Source organism: Triticum aestivum, chromosome 2B, assembly GCF_018294505.1.
Source record: "Triticum aestivum cultivar Chinese Spring chromosome 2B, IWGSC CS RefSeq v2.1, whole genome shotgun sequence".
Lineage (NCBI taxonomy): Eukaryota > Viridiplantae > Streptophyta > Magnoliopsida > Poales > Poaceae > Triticum > Triticum aestivum.
The window spans coordinates 474,400,722-474,411,558 of record NC_057798.1 but is presented as its reverse complement, the minus strand read 5'-3'; the positions used below and the strand labels follow the sequence as shown (position 1 = coordinate 474,411,558).

At 49.8% G+C, this 10,837-nt stretch overlaps 1 long non-coding RNA gene across 12 annotated transcripts; it reads left to right on the top strand.

Annotated features, from left to right (window-relative positions):
* Positions 1-2,860: 2,860 nt before the first annotated feature.
* LOC123045541 (uncharacterized) lies at positions 2,861-5,984 on the top strand. 12 transcript variants are annotated; one of them, XR_006421476.1, is made up of 7 exons: positions 2,861-3,043; positions 3,141-3,207; positions 3,292-3,498; positions 3,873-3,962; positions 4,047-4,180; positions 4,267-4,394; positions 5,124-5,467. It is a non-coding gene; the product is annotated as an uncharacterized lncRNA (long non-coding RNA). The 12 variants fall into 12 exon arrangements; XR_006421479.1 differs by having other exon boundaries at positions 3,137-3,207; XR_006421477.1 differs by adding an exon at positions 5,764-5,984 and having other exon boundaries at positions 2,861-3,498; positions 4,267-4,390; positions 5,124-5,272.
* The last annotated feature ends 4,853 nt before the right edge of the window (positions 5,985-10,837 follow it).

The following is a 10,837-nucleotide window of genomic DNA, read 5'->3' as shown; positions in this document are numbered from 1 at the left end:
GCCTGCGTTGCCCTACGGGCGGTCCTCGTGAGGCTGATCCCTCCAGGCTCCCTCGCGAGGCTGGTCCTGCCAGCGATCCTCGCGAGGTTGGTCACACCACTCCTGGTGAGGGCCTCGGTTGTCCCATCGTCCTCCACCTCTTCCTCCTCCTCAGCCGTAGCCCTGGTCGTTGTGCTCGGGGCGTGGACCGATGCGTCCTTCTCGAACGGCTCTGAGCTCCTGGCATTCGTTGGTGTTGTGGGTGTAGAGGTTGTGGTGGGCGCAGAATCTGCTACCCTTGGACGACTCCGGCTGGTCCCTGCCACACTTCGTGTCTAGTTCTGCTGCGAGCACGGCTGCTCCCTTGTGCTTCACGTCCTTGGCCTTGGCTTTCTTCTCTTCCAGGTCAGTAGTTGGGAGCTCGAGGAGGGAGAGGCGTCCCTCCTCAGCTCTTGCGCACTTGGTCACCAGGTTGAACAGCTCCAGAGATGTGCATAGATCCTCGTGGATGGCGAGCTCCTCCTTCATCTTGACATCGCGGACGCCATCAGAAGATGCTGAGATGATGGCCTCGTCCGTCACCTTGGGGATCTTGAGGCGGGCGTTGTTGAAGCGCTGGATGTATTTTTGCAGGGTCTCTCTAGGCTGCTGCTTGATGCAACGCAGGTCACCCGCGGCTTGGGGGCGGTCACGAGTGCCCTGGAAGTTGGCGATGAAACGGCTACGCATCTCGTCGCAAGAGGAGATCGAGCCGGGAGGCAGGCTCAGGAGCCAGGTGCGGGCACCATCCTTGAGAGCCATGAGAAACCAGTTCGCCATGACCTTTTCGTCTCTGTTGGCCGCCTCGATGCCCAGCTCGTAGAGTTGCAGGAACTCCGGGGGGTTGGCAGTACCGTCATAGCGAGGAGGCGGGTCCGGCTTGAACTTGTCGGGCCAGGCGATGCTACACAGCTCGGCAGTGAAGGCGTGGCAGCCTACGGTGGCCACCCGAGCCTTTTGCAGATGCGGGGCTTGCTCTTGATGGTTCCCGCGCGCCGCCGCCAGGGGTAGCGCGGGGTCTTGGCATGCTAATGCAGGGATGCGGTCTTGCCGTGGCGGTGCAGGGAGCACGTGAGCGCCTTCTTGAGGCCGAGGAATTTCTTGGCAGCTTCTTTCTTGCCGCGCGGGCGCTCGGCGCGGTGGGTCACGCCCAGGGGTCATGCGCCTTGGAGCCAGGGCACCTTCTTGGGAAGGAGGTGGCGGAGGCGCTCCCTGAGCCGCGTCACCCATGCATGATGGAGGGCAAGGCAGCGAGAGGGACGACGCAGGAGAGCCCCCCGCGGTGCTGACGAGCTCGGTGATGCGAGCAAGCCACTCCTCGTAGAGGTCGTCGATGGGGCGGTAGTGCAGGAGCTCGCGTGCCAGGAGCAATGCCGCCTGCACGTCCGTGGGGGCGCAACGAGCGTGAGACGACGAACCAGCTGGGGTCAGTGACGAAGTGGCGGTGCGGCCTTCCCGCCGCACCGAGGGGTACAGTGAAGATGCTTGCTGCTTGTTCCCCTCCGGGCCGGTGGCGGAGTTGGCGGCAGGCGACGGAGAACGACGAGGAGGCCCGCCGACGGGGGCCGTCTGGGCGACGCGGGCGGCGAGAGCAGCCTGGCGCTCGGCGCAAGCTCGGCGAGCGTCTGCCATGGATGCGATGAAGCGATAGGACGCAGATCAGCGAAGAAAAGATTTCGGCGCACCCCTACCTGGTGCGCCAAATGTCGGATATCGGGTTCTGGCAAAACCCTTAAGGTTCAAACTCTGGGGTGCGCACGAAGATCTTCTCCCTACCGAAACACGCCCAAAGCCTCGCCGTGATTCTAAGCTAGCACGATGAACAACACAAGAGACACGAGGTTTATACTGGTTCTGGCCACTTCAGTGTGTGGTGTAATACCCTAATCTAGTATGTGGTGTGGTGGATTGCCTCTTGGGCTGATGATGAACAGTATAGAGGAAGAACAGCCTCGCGAGGAGAGGTGTTCTTGGGGTGGTGTGGTGTTCTACTTAGGAAGAATTCGATCTCTTCCTATTGTGGTGGCTATTAAGGACAATATAACCGCACCTAAAGCGAGCCCTCTCAGCGATTCGCGTTTTAGACCGTCCGTTTTCACGATCTGAATGTTTCTGCTCGTTGGATCTCTGTGTGAAGCGATCTGTCCCGCACATGGTTAATATTGGGCCTACTGTCCTCTGGGCAGCTGCTCCACAGACCGAAATGGTGCCCTGTGGTTAACTGGGCCGTAGGCCAACCCATTCCCGGTGATCGCTCGTTTCCCCTTTCCACCCTGACCTCTTGTACCTCTCTTCTTCTAAAAAAACCTCTTGTCCCTCTCGTTCAATTCCCATCCCCATCTCTCCTCCCTCTTTCAACCACGACACAGGCATACCTGGCCAAACGGGCCGGCCCGGCCCGGCCCGGCCCGGCCCAACGTAATCGTGCCTGGCCCGGCACGGCCCGCCAGGGCACGATTACTATACGGGTCGTGTCGTGCCCGCCCGCGTGCTGCGCCCCCAGGCCCAGGCACGGCCCAGTTAGTAAACGGGCCGGCATGTTGGCCCGTTTAGCACGGTGGGCCGCATATTTTCAGCCTGTTATTTGCCGCATTGAGCGTTTTTTAGCCTATTTTATATATTGGGCCATATATAGATGTATAAAAAAATAAAAAAAACATAATCGGGTCGTGCCGTGCCGGCCCGCGTGCCCAGCCTCCAGGCCCAGGCACGGCCCAGGGCGTGCCGCGTGCTGGGCCCGGCCCGTTTAGACCGTGTCGTGCCTGGCCCAAGGCGGGCCGTGCCGCGTGTGCTCACGGGCCGGCTCGAAAAAAACGGCCCATTTGGCCAGCTATAGACACAGGTGGCGGCGCCACCATACTCGTGGGGTAGTCAGAGGAGGAACTAATCCAGCCGAGGCGCCACGAGGGGATCGGCGAGGGGATCTAGCGCGAGGGGATAGGCGAGCAGACCCATCCCTCCCGAGTCATCCTACCGACCTCAACCTTGGGCGGATCCTATGTCCGCCGCCGCCACGAGATCGCAGGTCCTCCACCCATCCCAACCCTGCTCCTTCTCTCCATGCTAATGGAAATCCTTGCCCAATCGCTGACTGTTGTTCGTCTCGCCAACGGGGAAGAAAGGTAGTCGTTACTCGCACATGTTGGTCGACTGTCAGATTAGGGGTGGAGACCAACTACAAGCAGTCATGTGGGTGTTTTGCAGTTCATCAAAATATAACCAGTATTTTACTGTTGCACTGCACATTCTCCAAACCCCTTGTTATTTGTGCAGATCGATTTCTTATGCAAGACTTGGAACAACCGGTAGACTCTGCTCGGTTCTTTTCTGCACTAATGCGAGGATGATGATGAGTTCTGCATGAAACAAAGTTTAATTGGTGTTCAGCATAGTTCTGGTCAAATGATTCAGGCAAATATTTTGGCTGGTTCTCATATTTTGGTTCAGGGAATTTTTCAATCTACAACGGCTGCTAGCCAGGTAATTAGTTTCCATGAACTGCCATACCTCATATCTCCATGTTTTCAAATTGTGCTAACTGATCAAGAACCTAATTACGAGGTTTTGCAATTGTTATCTCCCCTGAATTTATATTTCTCCATTACAAGATTGCAACTTTTTTTAAGTACTGGTACAAGATGGAAGACACCTCCGCTTTATCTTTCTTCTTGCAAGCACTCTGATGAAACCCTAGCCATGGTCTAGCAGCGCTGCCGCCCTTGCAATGCCCGTCTGCACCATTGCAGCAGCCGTATCGATGAGCCCAAGATTAACAAGTGCATGCCTTTAGCATTCCTGCAATGATTATATTTTCGTTAGGGGACTGACAACCTCTCTTTCTTATCTTCATTTAGTGGTTGAAAGATTGTCTACCAAATATGTGTACGGCAATGATTATCTTCATTCGGTGGTTAAAAGATCGTTCATCTCGGCCGTCAATTGAGGTTTTGACCGAGCGACGACAGCTGTTTGATCCCACGAGGGGGTTCTAGATGCGCGCCAGTTAACTGAAGATCGACACTTTTCAGGTTTAGATAGATGGAGCCTGACACTCTCTGCCCTCAAGAACCACTTCGGTGCTGCCACACCTGGCAGCGACAAGTTCGGTGGCCTCTTCTCTACCGACCAGCTCGCCCTTGAGTTCCCCACATTCAACGCATGTGTAAGGCTCTCCCTCCCTCAACCCCCTTTCCTGATGCTGCAATCCGCCGGCCTTTGATCTGTTTGCGCCCTGTTCTTGTTTCCCAGTGGCAGTTTGATGGATTCCAGAAGGCGGCCAAGGAGATGGTGAACCACAAGAAGGGGACGACCACGCTCTCCTTCATCTTCGACAAAGGCGTCATCATTGTGGCCGATTCCTAGGCCAGCATGTGTGGGTACATTTGTAATCCTACACCTCTTTTTCATGGCATCTCTTGTATTACAATATTTGCACTATACACATCATGACTGTTTAGTGGAATGCTTTCTTCAAATTCTCTGCCAAGGTGCTTCACTCATAGATAGAATGCTTATTATTAGGTGGTGGTTCGGTTAGTTTAAAGGTGAATAGTGTATTAGAAGCTCACTTGTTGGTTGGTACATAGTAATTTTATTTTTTCCAGTATAAGAGATCTTTGACAACTGTCAAATTCTGTTTGGTACTTGCACATGTAAGAGGCAATGGCAGCAATGTTTCTTGTATTATAGTATTTGCACTATACCCATCATGTATAAACTGTTTTAATGGGAATGCATTCTTCAAATTATCTGGCAAGCTCCTTCACACATAGACAGCATGCTTCTTATTAGTTTGTGCTTTAGTTAGTTGAAATGTGAATGATGTATAAGAAGCCCAGTTTGTGCTTTCTACAGAGTAATTTTATCCATCCCACTAAGAGATCTTTCAAATATATCAAATTCTGTTTGGTACTTGCATATGTATAAAATGCGGCAATGTTACCCATGTGAATTCAAAAATATTTGCACACCATATGACAAGGTGAACTAACCTGGATCTCTTTGTATGATCTAATTAGTCTGTACTACTTTGCTTCATCTATATACAACATGATGTGCTCTTCACTTGTATACATCTCGATCTAATGTTATTGGACTTTATTCAGCTATAATCAATTCTGGATATGGACCTGGATCTAGATGAGAGGATCGTACATAAATCGACTTCGTGCAGCCAATATCAGTAGTGTTGTCAAGATGAGGCGGTTGACAGGAGATGGGAATGACAAAGCTCTTCTGCTTACTTGAGATCCAAGTAAACACAATCATTCTGCAACTTTCGTACATGTCCTCCATTTATGGTAGAAAATATGCAATCTAACTTGTAATGTTCAGACATGAGCATTGAGCGTACATTTCTCTTGAGAAGAGACACTTAATTTTAAAAAGGTCATAGGCATACACATTTAGGACAGTAACCTCTGAATTTTCAGTGATGTTTGTTCATCAACGAATGAATGGATATGCCTACATTTGTTGCATGCAAAGAGAACAACTTCGAGGACGGCAGCTAGAACCTGTACCCCTTCCTAGAACACGACCATGTCGTCCCCAAGTACTACAATTTCAGGGATCCACAAACAACAGCGAGCCCAAGCAGAAAAATCGAATATCAAAAATTCTGTCCAGGCCTAACAATTTGAAACGTAATAAAAATAGTACTGAAAAGTATGATTTACCATATTTTATTTTCAAAAAGGCAAGATCCAGAGCAGCAGACAGGCTAAATCATTGATCTTGGTGCAGACGATTTGCCTAGAGAAGACGGAACGGAACCAGCGATTGCTTTGTGGTGCAGGACAGGGACAACCACACACACCTTTCTGCTTCCTTTTGGGTTCGAGAAAACAAGTGGTCATTACATAATACTTTAAAAGAAGTTTTTTACTCATCAGTTACAAATACGTAATCAAGAATGAAAACTGAAAAGCCATAAGCACTTTATTATTGCCACCCATTGATAAGCATATAATATTTCATTAACTTGCCGCCTCTAGCTTCTATGGGAGAATTAAGACCATGGGAGCCTCATCATGGTCATTTTTTTGAGAAAACCATGGTCTATTTTTTTTTGAGGTGATCCATGGACTATTGATGTTACTGCGTGTGCACTTCACAAACAAAAAAGGCCCACAACAACCCAAGAAAAAAAAGAAAAATCTATTATGTGGCCCATAACATCCTAAAAATATATAAAAAGCAAAATACATGTTTTTACAAAAAAATGCAAATTTATTTCATCCAAAATTCCTAATACATGGGCGCAGCAACGCGCGCCATTCACGACCTAGTCTCTATTTATAGAGGCCCTGGTCCTCTTCCCAAATATTGAGTGTGAAGGAAGCCAACAATGGCCATTTTGAAAGGGGACAGCTAGTACAAGCTATCCTGACTAAAGGTGGTCTTCGGCTGCCAAAATCACTGGCGATGACGCCGTCTTGGGCTCCACGGTGACCTCCGTCCTGCTGTCCTGCTGGTCTTGGTCTTGTTGCACTGATATGGAAACCTTTGCTTGATTCCTCGGTACTCCATGCCTGCGCTTGCCCCCTTTGCACCAAAGAGGAAACAAGGACACTACGCAGGCTGGCGCCCGCCTGGTCTTGATCATCATGGCTTGTCTCATCAGCACCTCGCGAGGTACCCCTTGCCTTGATCTCTCCGCATCCTCACGAGCCTGCCTGGTGAGGCCGCCCCTGAGGAGGCCTTGTGTCGTCCGCCCCACGAGGCTTGGCCCCTCGCGAGGGTCTTGAGCTTGGGTTGATGAAGACGGGCCGCACTGGGCCACTACTGAGCCATGCTGCAGGCCACAGGCAGGCAAGTCTGGGGACCCCTGTTCCCAGGATGCCGACACTCTTGATGTGGTTTTCGGTGAATCCAAGAATTACCGCAAGGAAAAGTTGACATTTGAGGTGGTAGATTTCCAGAGTGCTTATCACACCATTCTAGGCTGACCTGTGTATGCTCGTTTCATGGATCGACCATGCTACGTATATCTCAAGTTGAAGATGCTCGGTCCCAAAGGCATGATCACAGTTACATGAAATAAACAAAGAGCAGAAGAGTGCCTTCAGAAGGGTTGCAAGATTGCAGATGAACAGATGGTGGTCGTAGAGATGTAGGAGTACCAGAAAACAGCAAACCCGAGTGATTTGTTGCGGTCCAAGAAGCCTCTTCGGAATCTGCATTTTAGTTGGCTGGAGAGACCAAGCATGTTCACATCCACTCGAAAGACCCTAATGCAGCTCTGACTCACATATCGACGACACTCGACAGCAAATAGGAAGCCGCCCTCATCCAGTTCCTCCGTGAGAACTGGACATCTTCGCATGGAAACCTTCTGACATACCAGGTGTACCCAGGGGGCTTGCTGAGCACTGTTTGCCTATCAACCCAAAAGCAAAACCAGTCAAAGAGCATCTTCGACGGTCCGCCGTTGAGAAGAGAAAGGCGATTGGCGAGGAGGTGGCTCGACTCTTGGTTGCTGAGTTCATCCGCGAGATTTACCACTCCGAGTGGCTCGCCAACGTCGTCATGGTCCCTAAGAAAGATGATTCACTTAGTATGTGTATTGATTTCAAGCATATTAATCGGGCCTGCCCGAAAGATCATTTTCCTCTCCCTTGCATCGATCATATGGTTGACTCGACAACAGGATGTGAGCATTTGTCCTTCTTTGATGCGTATTTTGGGTACCATCAGATCCGTCCATATGGGCCTGATGAATAAAAACAGCCTTCATCACCCTATTCAGGTGTTTTTGCTATGTTACCATGCCTTTTGGTCTGAACAATGTTTGAGCCATGTTCATTCACATGATACAGAAGTGCCTCCTCACTCAAATCAGTCAAAACGTGGAAGCATACATGGATGATATCGTGGTCAAGTCACACAAGAGATCCGACCTGTTGACTAACCTTGTTGAAACCTTTGCCAACCTGAGAAGATATAACATCAAGCTGAATCCATCCAAGTGCACATTCGGAGTTCCAGGGGGAAGTTGCTTGGTTTTCTTGTTTCCGAACGAGGAATCGACGCAAACCCAGAAAAGATTGGAGCAATCGTCCGAATGAAACGCCCTATGCGCGTACATGATGTTAAGAAGCATATGGGTTGCTTGGCTTCTCTAAGTCGATTCATTTCTCGCCTCGGTGAAAAGGCATTGCCTCTTTACCGACTGATGAAAAGTTCTAATACATTAGAGTGGACTCCTGAAGCTGAAGCAGCATTTGTAGAGCTCAAAGCCCTGCTTTCCACCCAGCCGGAGCTTGCTGCTCCAGTCAGTAAGGAGCCTCTGTTGTTATATATTGCAGCCACTGGACAGGTTGTCAGTATAGTGCTCACAGTCGAGCGACAGGAGGAAGGCAAGGCCTATAAAGTTCAGTGCCCAGTGTATTACATTTCTGAAGTTTTGACTTCGTCCAAGCAAAGGTATCCGCATTACCAGAAGCTTGTTGATGGAATCTATATGACAACGAAGAAAGTTGCATATTACTTCACAAATAACTTGGTTTCAGTTGTTAGTGACGCCCCATTGTCGGAGATTCTGAACAATCGAGACACAACTGGTCGAGTGGCTAAATGGGCTATTGAACTCCTTCCTCTTGATATCAAGTTCGAAGCAAAGAAGGCTATTAAGTCTCAGGAAATTGCAGATTTCCTGGCCGAGTGGATTGAGCAACAACAACCGACTCAAGTCCACTCGAAACATTGGACCATGTTCTTCGACGGATCCAAGATGATGAATGGTTCTGGTGCCGGTGTGGTTATGGTATCCCCGAGAGGTAACAAGCTCAGTTATGTGCTGCAGATTCACTTTGATTCTTCCAACAATAAACCCGAGTATGAAGCGCTTTTATATGGGTTGCGTATGGCCATTTCACTCGGCGTCCATCGCCTAATGGTTCACGGTGACTCAGATCTGGTAGTGAATCAAGTGATGAAAGAATGGGATGTCAGGAGCCCAGCCATGACAGGATACTGTAATGCAGTGAGGAAGTTAGAAAAGAAGTTCGAAGGGTTAGAGCTCCACCACATACCCCGACTCAAGAATCAGGCTGCTGATGATCTGGCTAAAATAAGTTCCACTCGGAAGCCTATTCCTAGTAATGTGTTCTTGGAGCATATCCACACCCCGTCGATCCAAGAAGATCCCTTTATAGAAGAGCCCCCACAACCGATAGGTTCAACTAATCTGGCTGAAGTTGAGGTCCCAACAGTTGTCGACCTAATCATGGAGGTTTTGGTGATCATCCCCGACTGGACAGTGCTGTACATTGCATATTTGCTTAGGCAAGAGCTCCCAGAGGATGAAGATGAAGCTCGGCAGATCATTCGCAGATCCAAAGCATTCACAGTGATAGGTGATCAGCTCTACAGGGAAAGTGTGACTGGCGTAGCTCAGCGGTGCATTACTCCAGAAGAGGGTCGACTGATCCTAAATGGTATTCACTCAGGGACCTGTGGTCACCATGCGTCCTCTCGGACCATCGTGGCCAAAGCATACCGAGCGGGATTCTATTGGCCGCGAGCAAACGAAATGGCTAAGGAGATAGTGGAGAAGTGCGAAGGATGTCAGTTTTACTCGAACATGTCTCACAAACCTGCATCTGCCTTGAAGACTATCCCACTCGTCTGGCCATTTGCTGTTTGGGGGACTCGACATGGTTGGGCCATTGAGGACTAGTAGAAGTGGCTTCACCCATCTGCTCGTGGCAGTCGACAAGTTCACTAAATGGATTGAAGCTAAACCCATTAAGAACCTCGACTCAAGTACAACCATCACTTTCATCAGAGAGTTGATATTCAGATATGGAGTTCCGCACAGCATCATCGCAGATAATGGGTCAAACTTTGATTCTGATGAATTCAGAGCTTTCTGTGCTTCCCAAGGCACTCGGGTCAACTATGCATCCGTAGCACATCCGTAGTCGAATGGACAAGCAGAAAGAGCCAATGGTTTGATCTTACAAGGGCTGAAACCCCGATTGATGCGCAACCTCAAGCATGCAGTAGGCACTTGGGTGACAGAGTTGTCCTCTGTTCTTCGGGGGATGAGAATGACCCCCAATCAGTCGACTGGTCGGACTCCTTTTTTATGGTGTATGGAGCCGAAGCAGTGCTTCTGAGTGACTTGCTCCACAATGTGCCCCGAGTGGAACTCTTCTCAGAAGCCGAAGTGGACAAGCACGTCAGGACGATGTTGACCTTCTAGAAGAGGAAAGGGATATGGCTTTAATCCGATCGACCATTTATCAGCAAGATCTTCGTCGATCCCATGCGCGAAATGTTAGAGGTCGAGCATTCCAGGAGGGAGATCTTGTGCTCTGAGTGGATCAGCAATGCCCTCATAAGCTAGCTCCTGCCTGGGAAGGCCCCTTCATCGTCACCAAGGTACTTCACAATGATGCATATCACCTTTACAACGTGACCAAGAGGAAGGACGAGTCATGCGCTTGGAATGCAGATCTGCTCCGTCGTTTCTATACCTAAGAACACTCGAATAGACGAGATGTAATAAGAAGTACTTTTCAGACTGTTTATCAAAGACATGACTTCCGCAGTCGCAAATTGATTGTTTTTCTCATATACTTATGTTCAAATCCCCCAGTGGGTGGCTTAGCCGCGAACCCGATTCGCCTAAGTTTCAAAAACACTCTGAATGAAGAGCGATCCTCTCACTCAGGGGCTTAGCTGCGATCCCGTACTTGCCTAAGTTTAAAAAACACTTCGAGTGAAGTGCGATCCTCTCACTCGGGGGCTTATCCGCGAACCCGATTCGCCTAAGTTTCAAAAACACTCCGAGTGAAGAGCGATCCTTTCA